This window comes from Argopecten irradians, chromosome 15 (genome assembly GCF_041381155.1).
Source record: "Argopecten irradians isolate NY chromosome 15, Ai_NY, whole genome shotgun sequence".
Taxonomy (NCBI): Eukaryota; Metazoa; Mollusca; class Bivalvia; order Pectinida; family Pectinidae; genus Argopecten; species Argopecten irradians.
This window is the reverse complement of record NC_091148.1, coordinates 7,633,052-7,641,476: the sequence shown is the minus strand read 5'-3', so window position 1 is coordinate 7,641,476 and position 8,425 is coordinate 7,633,052. Positions and strand designations below refer to the sequence as shown.

The 8,425-nt window shown below is 34.7% G+C and overlaps 1 pseudogene; it reads left to right on the top strand.

Moving 5' to 3' along the window:
• Positions 1-253: 253 nt before the first annotated feature.
• Positions 254-6,623, top strand: LOC138309680 (mitochondrial inner membrane protease subunit 1-like; annotated as a pseudogene).
• Positions 6,624-8,425: the final 1,802 nt, after the last annotated feature.

The following is an 8,425-nucleotide window of genomic DNA, read 5'->3' as shown; positions in this document are numbered from 1 at the left end:
TGAAACGTGTAGACCTGCGGGGAACCAATTATATTCACTGAATAATTAAAATATCAAAGGATCAATGATTTAATCAAAAATTATACAAACCTTGAAAATGTAAATCAGAAAAGGCTTAGGACACCATATAAAAAACGAAGAATATGTTATACTAATAATTATTTTCTTCATCTAAAACTACAATTAAAAAAAAAATGTTAGGGGAAGGGGGATTTGTAACGACATAATTTGTTACTATTACACCCCCCCCCCCCCCCCCCCCCAAAAAAAAAAAAAAGAAAATAGATAAATAAATAAATAAATGAATAAATAATACATTACAAAAAAAGTTAAAAAGAAAAAAATCACACCCACAAGAATTCCAAGCAATGGAAACAAATGATATGTGTATTTTTTTTCTCTCATATTTTGCTTTCCGGATTTTTTTAAGCCGAAACCGTGATCCGGTTCGACATTCTACAAATATTATAGAAACATCCGGTCAAAGTCCTACCGGCTGCAAGGACACATGTGCTTATAAATTGCAAGGTTCATGGTATAGTATGGTATGTTAGACAAAAACAAGTGACAAAAGAAACATTTCATTTCCTCTGGGATATGATTTACAATTAAGTATCATTTCAGAATGTACATTTGTAACCCGATACGTTTGGATACCACAAAGCGAAAGTATATTTTTGTTTTGTAATGGCTTATACAACGGTGTACAGTGTTGGAACATACAATTTTTTCGATGTTTTTGTATCATTTATATAAACAAATTCGTACAAAATAATACAGTTGCAGAAAATCTTATTAAGCATGATTTATTTGCTGTAATTATCCTCTTTTAATTATAAAAAAAGTCTTTTAGAAATGTCAAAAAATGTGATGTACAGTATGCATTACTCCCATAACATGAGAGTCGACTGGTCAGCCGTTTTTCTATCGGACGTTATTTTGGTTAAATTTTAACCTCAAGAAAGTCTACTTATTAACCCTATATGAAGAAATTAAAGGTTGATTTTTACATATTATGACCTGATCTTTCTGATGATATAGTCAGATTTTTGACATTTTGACTTTTAAAGAATTTGGACTTGCTAAAATGGCCTAAAATGGGGGTTAAAAATGGGAGTCTCCATCTGTTTTAGGGAGGGTTGGCAAGTGTGCATCAGAAGTTTTTCACTTTCATGCATCTATTGTAACTCGATCAATAAGACAATAACCCCTTGAAATACATTAGATCTCATCTAATTAATTCAAAGACTGGATTATTATTGTTCATATGGATGTTCAGAGGTATATGAGTTAAAATGAGTTGTTTTTGGAATGTGCAAAATTGTTAAGTTCATTGTAAATAAAGTTAATGAAGGGAGATAACTCCCCAATTGTATGTAATGATTCTTTAAATGTTCATCTTTGAACAATAGACAATTAAGTATAATGGCAAATCTATTTCTTCTTCAGATGCAGCTACATTCAAAACGGCCTCGAAGAGTCTGTGTAATTTATGATGTCTGACAGACAGACTGATTATGAGATCATTTAATTGGACCAAGATTGGGAGGAGAGTGTTCAGGATTGTCAGATTAGGCTGCATTGTTCACTGTACCACAGAATATGTTGGAACTGTAGCGGTTGTAAGTCAATATTTTTATATTATAACTCACCGCTTATAATTTGGCCTGAAACATCCTTGGGGGAAGGGGAACGTAGTTTGTATAAATTTTGGCTCTGACCCCTTGGAGCAGAAAGAATGGGTCCCAATAGGGAAATTAGAGTAAAATCTTTAAATTCCTTCAGAAAAGAAAATGATCCTGTATTCAGAACATTACTTGGCATTACAATAATCAGGTGAGCGATACAGGCCCTATGGGCCTCTTGTTATATTATAACTCACCGGTAACTCACCCTTGCAATCTGTGACGTTAATTTTTTTCGCTGCTAGTCATTTGGACTAGTAAACCCCAAAAATTTGTGCTGTGACTACTGTAGACGTATCATCTTCTAATACTGTTTGAACCGGTATGGCTACATATGTGTTTTTATATACAATGGAATTTCACTAAACCAATCATGTTAAATTGAAGAAGCTATAATCTATGTAAGCTTACAATATATGATTTTTATTTCCAAGCTGATTATTACATGAATCTAATGAAGACCTTTTTGTCTAAATGTTCTAGTGTTCTGGAATCTCGATGCAGCCAACAATCTATTCTGGTGACATCATCTTAGGCGACTGTTTATCCATTGCTAAGGGCAAACTCGAGAAGTAAGTATCAATTTTCACAAGGCCAAATAAAACTTGTTGTCTTGGCATCTTATAACAGAATCAGTACCAAACTAAAAAACTATTTAAATTTGGTCTAAAACAAAAGATATTTTATGTTGCTATTTGTTTGCTTTAGGCACTAATTTTATAGGGTCGGTCATCATCGTTTAAAATCCACGTAATCGGTGTACACTATGTTGCATTCTGATATTGTGTGTTACCTGATACAATCTGCCACGTTTTCCCTCTCTTCGGAAGTTTTGACCAATTAGAATGAAGCTTTTATAGCAGTTTGGAAGAGAAATGATCAAATGTACTGTTAGTATAGCGTTTAAAATTTCTTAGGAAATGAAACTGTTGTATTTATATAAAATAAATAGAAAACATATATCTATGATATTAGGTTTTTTGACTGTGACGTTTCAGACATCAATCTAATAAAACATGGCTCGGCCTATTACAGTTGTATGTGTTAGTTACTGGTCTACCACCTACATGACTCATCATCGCCTATTCACAGTTGTATAAGTGTTAGTTACTGGTCTATATAACCACCTACATGACTCGGTCTATTACAGTTGTAAGTGTTAGTTACTGGTCTACCACCTACATGACTCGGCCTATTACAGTTGTAAGTGTTAGTTACTGGTCTACCACCTACATGACTCGGCCTATTACAGTTGTATGTGTTAGTTACTGGTCTACCACCTACATGACTCGGCCTATTACAGTTGTAAGTGTTAGTTACTGGTCTACCACCTACATGACTACGGCCTATTACAGTTGTAAGTGTTAGTTACTGGTCTACCACCTACATGACTCGGCCTATTACAGTTGTAAGTGTTAGTTACTGGTCTACCACCTACATGACTCGGCCTATTACAGTTGTAAGTGTTAGTTACTGGTCTACCACCTACATGACTCGGCCTATTACAGTTGTAAGTGTTAGTTACTGGTCTACCACCTACATGACTCGGCCTATTACAGTTGTAAGTGTTAGTTACTGGTCTACCACCTACATGACTCGGCCTATTACAGTTGTATGTGTTAGTTACTGGTCTACCACCTACATGACTCGGCCTATTACAGTTGTATGTGTTAGTTACTGGTCTACCACCTACATGACTCGGCCTATTACAGTTGTAAGTGTTAGTTACTGGTCTACCACCTACATGACTCGGCCTATTACAGTTGTAAGTGTTAGTTACTGGTCTACCACCTACATGACTCGGCTATTACAGTTGTATGTGTTAGTTACTGGTCTACCACCTACATGACTCGGCCTATTACAGTTGTAAGTGTTAGTTTACTGGTCTACCACCTACATGACTCGGCCTATTACAGTTGTAAGTGTTATTTACTGGTCTACCACCTACATGACTCGGCCTATTACAGTTGTAAGTGTTAGTTACTGGTCTAACACCTACATGACTCGGCCTATTACAGTTGTATGTGTTAGTTACTGGTCTACCACCTACATGACTCGGCCTATTACAGTTGTATGTGTTAGTTACTGGTCTACCACCTACATGACTCGGCCTATTACAGTTGTATGTGTTAGTTTACTGGTCTACCACCTACATGACTCGGTCCTATTACAGTTGTAAGTGTTAGTTACTGGTCTACCACCTACATGACTCGGCCTATTTACAGTTGTAAGTGTTAGTTACTGGTCTAATCCACCTACACGACTCGGCCTATTACAGTTGTATGTGTTAGTTACTGGTCTACCACCTACATGACTCGGCCTATTACAGTTGTAAGTGTTAGTTACTGGTCTACCACCTACATGACTCGGCATATTACAGTTGTAAGTGTTAGTTACTGGTCTACCACCTACATGACTCGGCCTATTACAGTTGTAAGTGTTAGTTACTGGTCTACCACCTACATGACTCGGCCTATTACAGTTGTAAGTGTTAGTTACTGGTCTACCACCTACATGACTGCGCCTATTACAGTTGTATGTGTTAGTTACTGGTCTAACACCTACATGACTCCGCCTATTGCAGTTGAATAATTTATCTTACAGTGGTGAGGTGATAATGTGCAAGTCGCCTGAGGATCCGTTCATGTACCTGTGTAAACGGGTCATAGCTATGGAGGGAGAGAAAGTGTACTATAACGGAAGATACAGAAAAGTAAGTAATACCAAAATATGACTATTCCAGTTTTATATATTACAGAGTTATTTACCCTTGATTTTTAGTTATTGATTATGCTGTTATATGTGTTTGCGAGTGGACATGTGATGTCATACTTTCGTAGAAATATGACATGAATTTTGCTCACATAATACGGTAGTGATGTCACAATGGATTACCTACCTGCAAGGGAGGTAACTCTGCAATCTGTAATACGCAAAGACGGAATACATGTATCATTTTAGGTCTGTATGATGTACATTTGGTGTCCTAGATACTTTAGTATAGATTTTCATGATAATTGATTATAGATTAAACTTACGAGCACATTTAGATATGGATATAAAGGTAAAGACTGTCCATCAATGACTTATTCTGTCTTTTCAATTCGCAGAGTTATTCCCCTTTAATGTTAGTATCGGTTGTGACATAATTACTTTGTGAGAGAAAATTACATTGTTTTTTTCTGGAAAAAAACCATGATATTGCAATCAATAAATAAGGGAAATAACTCTGTTATACGCAAAGAGAGAACACAAATTGAAAAAATGTAAACTTGGAAATATGTTTGGACAATGTAAACTAATAGTACACTGGAATCAACCTTTACTTTTTATTGTTATATAAATCACATGGTTCGAAATTAACACTCGCCAACTGGCCAAATGCGAGTTCATTTTTGAAAAGGCTAATTGAAAAATATTGTACAATTTTTGGCGAGCAGGTGCATCAGTTGTTATTGTATATAGACAGTCAGAGAATCAGACGTCCAAACACGGTACCATATACGGACCTTGAGACGTTGACGTATTTCATGTCATTTAGTCTACTTAAATTAAGACTATCAGTCCTGCTGTTCATTAAATGAGCTGAGACAAACGCAAGTGATACTTAAATCATATATAACTAGTTTTCATTTGCACAAAGTGCCACATTCTGAAAATAAACTGTTATTACACTATACTACAGTGATGATAAAATGTTCCAACATTTATTAGTACCTACAATAAATAAATATAACAAATGTCAATGAATTTAGTTCCTTTTCATTTTCTTTTCAAAACGACAAGCAAATTAATGATTTGGCGAGTTGAAATTTTACCACTTACTTACCAAATCTTACCGAAAATCATCTAATATGAAAATATCAACTTGCCTTATCCAACTTGACCATGGCATTGTGGATCTCATAAAAGTTGTTAAAATGAAATTTATATCATTTATTATTATTCTAGATTCCAAAGGCCATTTTCATGGGTTGAAGGAGACAACAAATCAAAATCGCACGACTCTCGTAACTTTGGACCAATATCGTATGGCTTGGTGTATACCAGGGCAGTTTATAGGGTAAGTACTATGTCACACATATCAGCACATAATCTTCCAGTAAACTTGTTTAAGAGAAATTCTAACAGCATTTTAAAATCATTTAAGCAATAGTGTCTGTCACTATCTATTTTTTTAATTTCATACGAGGACAATTTTTTTTTGTTCAAACTGCAAATTTTCTGCTGAATTCCCGGTACTTAGTACTTACGATAGTCCATAGTTAAATCTGTTCCCAAATATTATTGTCTAGATTATGAGTTTTCCAGAATTCTAATATCCAGATTATAGACCCAGTATTTTTTCTTATTAACTGTGTAAGTAATACAAAATGTACTACTGTATTTGTTGTAGCTAGCACTCCTCTCGTAAAAGTGCCCCTCCCCTCTTCTGGAGAAGGAGATGAAGTTATATGAACTCCCCCATCCCATATTTCTGAAACATCAGCAATGTATCCAATATAAAGGCCAACTCCTCCCAGCCCCCGCCCACTCACCCACGTCCCATTTATGAACTTGCAAGTCTTTCACATGTGAATCATGACGTCATTACGCATCTGAACAGATATAACAGATGAGTGTGGCTTAAGTACAGAAAAAGTTCAGATATAGCAGACTTTTTTAGAGGTTCCACAACTTATTTTGGATTCCTTTATGATTAAGCACCCCCTTGATATATTATTTTAAGTGGCCTGGGCGCCAATCACAGTGAATACGGTATGTTATTATTTAACTATTATAAGAAGAGAAAGTTAACAGATTGAAGAATGAGCATGTTGTATTAATATATATTTGCTAGCATTATAGAAATATCAAATTTCAAACTGTGATATCTTCTCTTTTTTTTTCCAGATTTGGCCCCCAAATAGAATTGGAGTTCTGCCTTAAAACTCCTGATATTAAACGCAGATTCAACTTTAGTAACACAAAATATAAACTACCTCTCATCTATAGTGATGTCTGCAGTACACATTGAGAAATAGCACAGTCTCCTGATGATTACTGTATTTGTAAGTCCTGAGCCAGCTGATGCTCAAAGTGACTGTCAATGGGACAGTAAAAAAAACTAACTAGAAACCTTCAATCCACCAGGCAACGATTGAAAACACCATTAATCATTGCCAAAATATGTAATGATTTTTTAGTGCTATCTGGTTTGTGATTCATAAAATCATTCACCCCTAAAGACATATTTAGATTCTTCTAAATCAAAGAGTAGACCAGTCCATTATGAAATTTCAGGGGTGAATGAGTTGGTTTGTGATTCATTAACTCATTCCACCCCTGAAGACACATTTAGGCTCTTCTCAATCAAAGACCAGAACAGTCCATTATGAAATTTCAGGGGCGAATGAGTTAATCAAGACATTAATCAGATGACTATAGATTGAAGAATTTATTATATGTAATTACATATACTGGAAATAAATACCAAATTCCGTTTGTTCAGGATTTGTACATGACAAAGTTATCTTGTCCTGAACTTGATGAAATAGAATAATGTGATAATTTAGAGAGAACGGCGCCATTTTGCACACAAACTAATAATAGGGCAACTAACAATACTTTCAACAGCTGGTAACTCTGTAATATGCAAATATGAAGTTGTGAAACAGAAATACAGTGAAGAGTGTGTTAGAATATTTCGTCTGTGATTACAATTAAATTTATATGTGCTGTAATCTTCATAATGATGCATAAGAGGAGTGTTATTAGTACCGTAATTAATTATTAGTACTGTAATTAATTATTAGTACCGTAATTAATTATAAGTACCGTAATTGTTTAATTGTTATTAAGTGACTTCTGCAGATATGTTTATTCATCTAAATATCCATACAGCATCAGAAACGAGAACTTTTTTATAATATTCACAAAATTTTGATGTTGTAAGCAAATGTTTAAAAGGCATCATACATGTTTGTCTATGCCTTTGAATGATTTTCACAGCTTAATTCATCAAATCTTATGTTTTTCAATAGATTACCGAAGAAATAGTAAAAATGCCAAAATTTTTGCCCAGTTATAGCTGGGATTGTGGGTTTTATTAGTTTTACGTCCTATTAAACAGCCAGGGTCATGTAAGGATATGTCAGGTTTGTTGGTGGAGGAAAGCCGAAGTACCTGGCAAAAAACCACTGACCAGTGGTCAGTTCATGGCAAGTGCCCCACATGGGATTCAAACTCGCGACACAGAGGTGGAGGGCTTGTGGTGATAGGTTGAGACATCTCAACCACTGGGCCACCGCCCACTGCCCCCAGTTATGGCGCATTTAAATTTAAGATATTATATAATTAAATGTTAGTAATGATTTTCATGTAATTAATATCTCTGTGTTATCATCTTTGAAGTCAGCATTGGTTTATTGTAAGTGTCAAATGATATTTTATTGTTATCATGTTTAGTTTACGTGTTTCTTTTGTCTGAAATGCATTGTTTAATAAATCTGATGCTATATATTTAAGTTATACATTACCTGTGTCTTTTGTTTTAAGTTAAAAGACCACTGTTTTCCGAAACAGTTTTAATTTTTAAAATGGGAATGTAATACGAGATTGATAATTATGTAGAGTCACAAAAGTTATTAGCTTACCGTTGATATTACACTTATTATCACCTTCAGAACTACTTGATTCAAATGAATTAAATTATAATTTTCATAACATGAGTCATCTTATGTTTCTAACCGTTGTCCTAA